Here is a 6497-nt window from a genome sequence, read left to right on the forward strand (position 1 = left end):
TTGATTTCAATTCATATGGATTAGGTAGGATCCATTGCATCTAACCCATATTTTGTTTCCTCTAGAAACTTCTTGAATAATCCTCTTGAATTTGCCTAAAAATGATTTACATAGAATTCTGTGCCACCAGCTCATCATCCTTATCTTCTAACTAGTTCACAAAATTCAAGGTAACCACTTTGTTGGCTCAGATTTGGCAACTCTTCATTATTTAAAATAATGCAATAGCTCGGCACTATTGAAATACTGGTGCTCGGCACATATTGTGTTACTTGGCATCAACTATGTTTTTTCTAATGCTCGGCACCTAAATATCACTCAACACCAACTAAGATTTTTTGATGCTTAGCACCTAAACTTCACTCAGCACCTAAAGATCACTCGGTACACACTAGAATTTCTTGTTACTCAAATCCAACTATGAATTTTCTTGGCTTCAACTAACTTTCTTGGCACCCACTAATGATCTTAGTTTAAGCTTTGTAATCAACCTTGTTACAACTTCTTCCTCCAATGTCTCTAAGTGTGACCAACTTCTGTATCTTTGAGTATGTTATTAATACATCATTTAACCATTATCTTAATTGATCCTTGCACTTCATTAGAACATCATAACTCAACCTTTCTCTTAGGTGCTCTTGTTACATCTTGTTGATCAAATCCTCTTCATCAATCAACTAAGTGATAGTACTTGGATCTTATAAGCAAATGTCATTCCTACAATAAGCAGGTTTGACATCAATAACAAAACAATGATTGAAAACATTCTTTTAACAACAATCTTCTTTCTTTGCAACAATCTCCCTATTTGATCTTCATCAATGAGCTTTTCAATCAATATTTCCAACAAAAAGCACTAGCGGTGGAGCATTCTTTCTTGGTAGAAGGCTGGTATCTTGGACAAGAAAGAAGCAAAATTGCACATCTTAATCCACAACAGAAGAAAAATATTTGGCTACAACAGTAAATTGCTCTAACATTATTTGGTTCAAACAATTGTTGGAAGGAATGAAGGTTGAAATCAAAGAGCCAATAGTCATGTATTGTGATAACACCAGCGCAATCAACATATCAAAGAATCTAGTGATGCATTCCAAAACAAAGCACATTGCTATAAAATATCACTTTGTAAGAGAATTAGTACAAGACAAGGAAATTAGATTGAAATATGTGCATACAAAAAAAAATTTGCAGATATATTCACCACGCCATCACCTAAGGATTCATTTTTGTATCTAATAGGTAAGCTAAGGGTCACTCCACTATTTCAAGCTCACTAAATAAAGTTTAGTGATGCATCAACAAGAACTATGTTTAAGATCAATCAATTGATGTAGTATTGACAAGGACATATTGCAAATGAATTTGTACTCCAGGTACATTGATACCAATCAAAATTGTCCTTGGCATGTGTTGTCAAAAAGGGAGAAGTTTACTATCATATCTTTTTGAAATTTTGAAGAGTTAAGTCATTCATTCACAATGAGAGAATACTATAGGAGAAGTTTTCTATATAAAATCAAAGAGGGAGAAAAATTCTAATAGAGGGAGTCTTGTTCTCAAAATTTCATTGTGCTATGAAATATTTTGTTGGGATCAATGCCAAAAAGGGAGATTGTTGGATACAATTGATTGACTTACACAAATGTCATATTAGTTAACAGTCAGTGTATGCCGAGTTCACTTAGTTAGTGAAGATAGTTTTCCTAGTCTACCGAGTGTTCTTGAATCTTTTATGAATAGAAGACAGTATATACTGAGCTCACTTAGGGGTTGAAGGAAGTTAAGAAGAAAAGAGTGTTAAATGAGCTCACTCAGTTATCAAAGGAAATTTGAACCGAGTTAGTATTAATTGAGCTCACTTGATTACCAAAAGAATTTTGTAAGTTTACGGTGTTAACTAAGCTCCTATTGGTTAACATAGGATATCACTTTAGAACCAGTTTCTACTGAGCCGGGTCGGCTACCAAAGGATTTTCTTATTTTGGCATGTAAAGCTTAATTATTTTACCTATTGATTCTAGTCAACTGAGGTGATGAATATTGGTTATTCGAATTTGTATTTGAGCCGACTTGAAAATCTGGAAGGCATAAGTAAAAGGTCAATTCGTGATTTCAATGTATGCAAGTTGAATGAGCTGAAAGAGATAAAAATAGAGAAGAAGCAAACTTGAAGGATAAGTTGGTATCCTTGTGGAGCAAAAAAGTGTTATTCAATCAGGAAGGATCAAGTATAAGCTAGAACAAAGATTTTTAATCAACAATTTAGTTCCATCACAATTAGGTCATTTCATTGTTACTCTCTAACAATTGTAGCAATGATCTAAAATCTCTTAACAAAGTTGGCTTAACAGTCATTTGTAAGGCCTCTAAAAAGGTGGCAATTCCATTGAATTGTTTCAAGACCTCTTATTAGGCCACTCCTAATAGAGTGATTAAATCTTTTAATAGGGTCATACCTAATAGTGTGTTTTGTAACCTTTAATAGGGTTGGCTCCTAATAGAGCTCACTTTAGAAGAGTGAAAATAGTAACTAGTTGCATTTGGTGGTTTTTTTCCAAATTGGGTTTCCACATTAAATCTTGGTGTTATATGTGCTCATGTTATTCCTTTTATGCTTGCAAGTAAATTATCGATAACATCTTAAGATCTGCTAAAGTAATGCACACTCTACATTTATTGAGTTACAACAATTTCTGTATACTTATCGAGTATCAGCAGTAATCAGTTTTATTAGTCTGGATTTTATTTGACATCTAAGGGATCTAGGTTTTATTTTAGTAGTAACTGATTCACCCCTCCCCTCTAAGTTACTCCTCTTATATTTCCAACACATCTTATGAAATGTATTGACATAATGATACCTTTTTCATTAATGTTAATGGGGGAGAGTAGCACATGAAAAACATCCTATGACATTTTGGGGAAAGATTGTACATATGTTTGGGGGAGAGCTATTGTGAAATATCCTTATATATTAACGTCAATGGGAGAGTAACACATGAAAATGTCATGTGATATGTATGGGAAAGAGTAGCACATTGATTAATATCAATGGGGGAGAAGTATCATGAGATTCATGTTGATTGATGAAGAGGAATTAAATCCTTATATATTGATGTCAATGGGAGCGTGTCACATGAAAACATCATTTGATATATATGGGAGAGAGTAGCACATTGATCAAGATCAATGGGGGATAAGTATTATGAGATTCATGTTGATTAATGAAGAGGATTTGAAAAATAATATGGGTTTAGTTGAACTGAGTAGTTGCAACGGAGATGTATTTCATAATCATGGAACTTAAATGCTTTTCATTTATGTTTCCATCAATGCCAAAGTGGGAGATTTTTAGCATGAATTTTGATGGTATTTGTATGGGGAAGTATCCTATCATTGTTGGAGACATGACACAGAGGTTATGTTGCATTTATGATAGACTTTTCCATTGATACCAACGTATTGGTTATTCTACTAGTTTATAAGTTGAGAAGAAAACAAAGATTAAGGTCACGAGGTTCAAGGATTAGATATGAGGTTATGTCCACTTATATGGATGATCTAAAGAGTGTCCTAATGATGTGGCTAAGAATGCATATGGAAATATGAAGACAATGAATAGTTATTCAAAATTTATTGAAGACTGGTCTAAGCAAGCACATACAGAAGATAGTTACTAGTAAATTGATTATATCTCTTAATAGAGGTGGAATTGAGTTAAGAGAGGTTAGAAAGAGCAAGAAGGCATGTTGAAGATGACGAGGTTATGTGAGAATAGTCTAATATTACATGTGTGAAGAGTTCTGATGAAAAAGAGCTGACAATTTGTGTATAATTGCCATATTGTAATATAACGTGTAAAGTATTATCTTAATGTGGTCCTATGTTATAATTGTAAATTGAGAAAGCCCCAAGGTTGAATCAGTAACATGTTATAGGACTTGGTATAAAGGAAATATGTTTTCCTTATGGATAGATTTGGTTGTATGTGAAATATGACTATGTAAACTTCTATGTGAGATCCAATGAACCTGTTATATAATATCTTTTGATCAAAGAAGTATTTTGTGTAGCTGAGGTACATAGAGCTTACAAAATGATTTTATTTGGTAAAGAGTTCTATTTAACAGTTATATTTTGGTATTATTCTGAGAAGGATAGTACTAAGACTACTTGGACAATGAGTTCATTGGTTGTACCCTAGAAGTTGTTTGGATAGTGGGTCCTTCTTTCTTCCATAACTCCTAATAGCATTAGAATCTCCTCATAGGGATTCAAAGTCTCCTAACATGGAGTGATGTGTACTAAATTTATTTCATTAACTCCTAGAAGGTCTATTCTCTTACAAGGAACTTCTATGTTGGTACATCATTTTGTGGGTATCATCCCTACTGGGGCTTTCCCTCTGATCAAGGATTTCCCTAGTTAACAAATATGGGGTTATTGTGTATGATGATATTTTTATGGTTGTTGCATATATTTTCTATATGTTTTGGAATAAATAAGGATAGCGAGAGTTGTTTTAATTATATAACCTATTAACCCCATCCTCCTCTGCGTTATCTTCATGGACTTTACTTTCTAACAAAAGCACCACAAGAGAGAAAGAGTTGATACAAAAAATATTTTTTAATAGTATGTAGAACACCATCCTAGGAAAATTTGACATCTTTATGAATGGATAAGGAGACCAGGCCCATAGATGTTAGCCAAGGGATACCTAGCTTTATATAAAAGAATCTCAACTTGGGAATAAAAATAAAAGTTGTAGATACCACCTTGGGTCCCATAAGTACCATCAAGGTGGTTCACCCCAAGAGAAGAAGACAGTTTATTATGTGTATGGATGGTGGCCTTACACTCATCACACCTAATCTGATGTATCCCATTTACATAAAGAAGCTCCTTCATAATGACATATATCTAAATTGAAATTCATCTAGTTCAAAGGAGAGATAGATGTGATACTCACAATGTTCACAAGTGGTATATCACTTGATGTAAGGGGAGAAGATGATGGTACATAATGAAGTTAAGTTTGATTTGCATTGGGTTCACTAATGAGGATAACGAAAATTTTCAATCTCAACATTAATGGAATCTCAAGGAATGAATCAACCCAAATCAACCTCACTTCTACTAATTCTTTGGTGAGATAGGGAGATTTGATTAGATAAAAAGGAAATAAAAAAAAGTAGAATGTAAAAATATGGAAATGAAAATAATTTATGTATATAAACTAATAAAAATATTTGGACAAGGGGAAACTAAAGAGAAAACAACCAAGACCAACTATCAAGCGCTATTATCTCTTTGTTCAAGGAATTTTCATGAGTCAAGTATTGCAACTTGGATGCATGATGTCATGTGGCATGCTTACATCTTGAATGAATAGGGTATAAAAGGTTGTACCAAAATGGTACAGTTAGGAAAAATAGCCTAACAAAATAGAATACTTACTATAAATATAAATAACAAAGCGTAAAGTACAAGATGAAGGAAACTATTCTAAGACAAGGAGAAAGAGAAAGATAGAAGTTACAACCTTTTTGAGATCCTCTTCAGATGTCATGTTGTCTCGTTCCTCAAACACACACACGTAAAGCTAAGATAATATTGGGGCTATTTTCTTTAGATGTATGCCAAAGTCAAACTCTCACTTTTGTGTTTCCACATCGATGAACACAAAAGTTAGAGATATGACAATAAATAAACTAATAAATGATAAACTATGATAGATAACTATTAATAAAAATATAGGTGTTATATAACAAATAAAAGTAAACAAGTGTGAGGTTGGAGCCAAGAAGTTGGAGCATTGTGGATTGAAGGTGAGAATGAGCTTGTACATAGAGAAGGTGGTAGTGCATTCAAATGAAATGAGAAAGAGTTATAAAATCATCAAGAAGTTGTGAAGAGTTATAAAATCATCAAGAAGCTATGAAGAGTAATAAAATCATCAAGAAATTGCAAAGGGTTATAAAATCACCAAGAAGTTGTAAAGAGGTTTTGAAAGCAATCTAGAACCAACTTGAATGACTTAGAGCATGTTTGAGTGACCAAAAAATTATAAAATAATGCCAAAATGAAGGTTAAAACAACATAGGAAGAGAGATCTTCATTTTTTACTTAGATAGTTGTGCTAACTAGATTAATCCATGAATTATTGCTTGCTAAAAATATGGAACATTGTGTGTCAATCTACTTTGTATAACCTCATATTTTTTAGAAGTTGGATATGAAACTTGTACATAGAAAAGAGGGCAAAAAGTTGTGCTATATAGGATCATACCTAAGTCAATTGTAAAGTAGGATTTAAACTCCCCTATAGTTATGATATGATGTGAGAGATCTTATCCCTAGTAAGATAGAGGTTGAATACTATAAAGGAAATGCTAAATTAATAAGTGATACCTTTGCAATGAATTTATTTTCTTGAATCCTTCATAAATATTTATGTTTCTTTATAGGAGTTAATGTCTACTTTTATTCAT

Source organism: Cupressus sempervirens, chromosome 3 (genome assembly GCF_028749045.1).
Source record: "Cupressus sempervirens isolate cs-2001-9-10 chromosome 3, ASM2874904v1, whole genome shotgun sequence".
Lineage (NCBI taxonomy): Eukaryota > Viridiplantae > Streptophyta > Pinopsida > Cupressales > Cupressaceae > Cupressus > Cupressus sempervirens.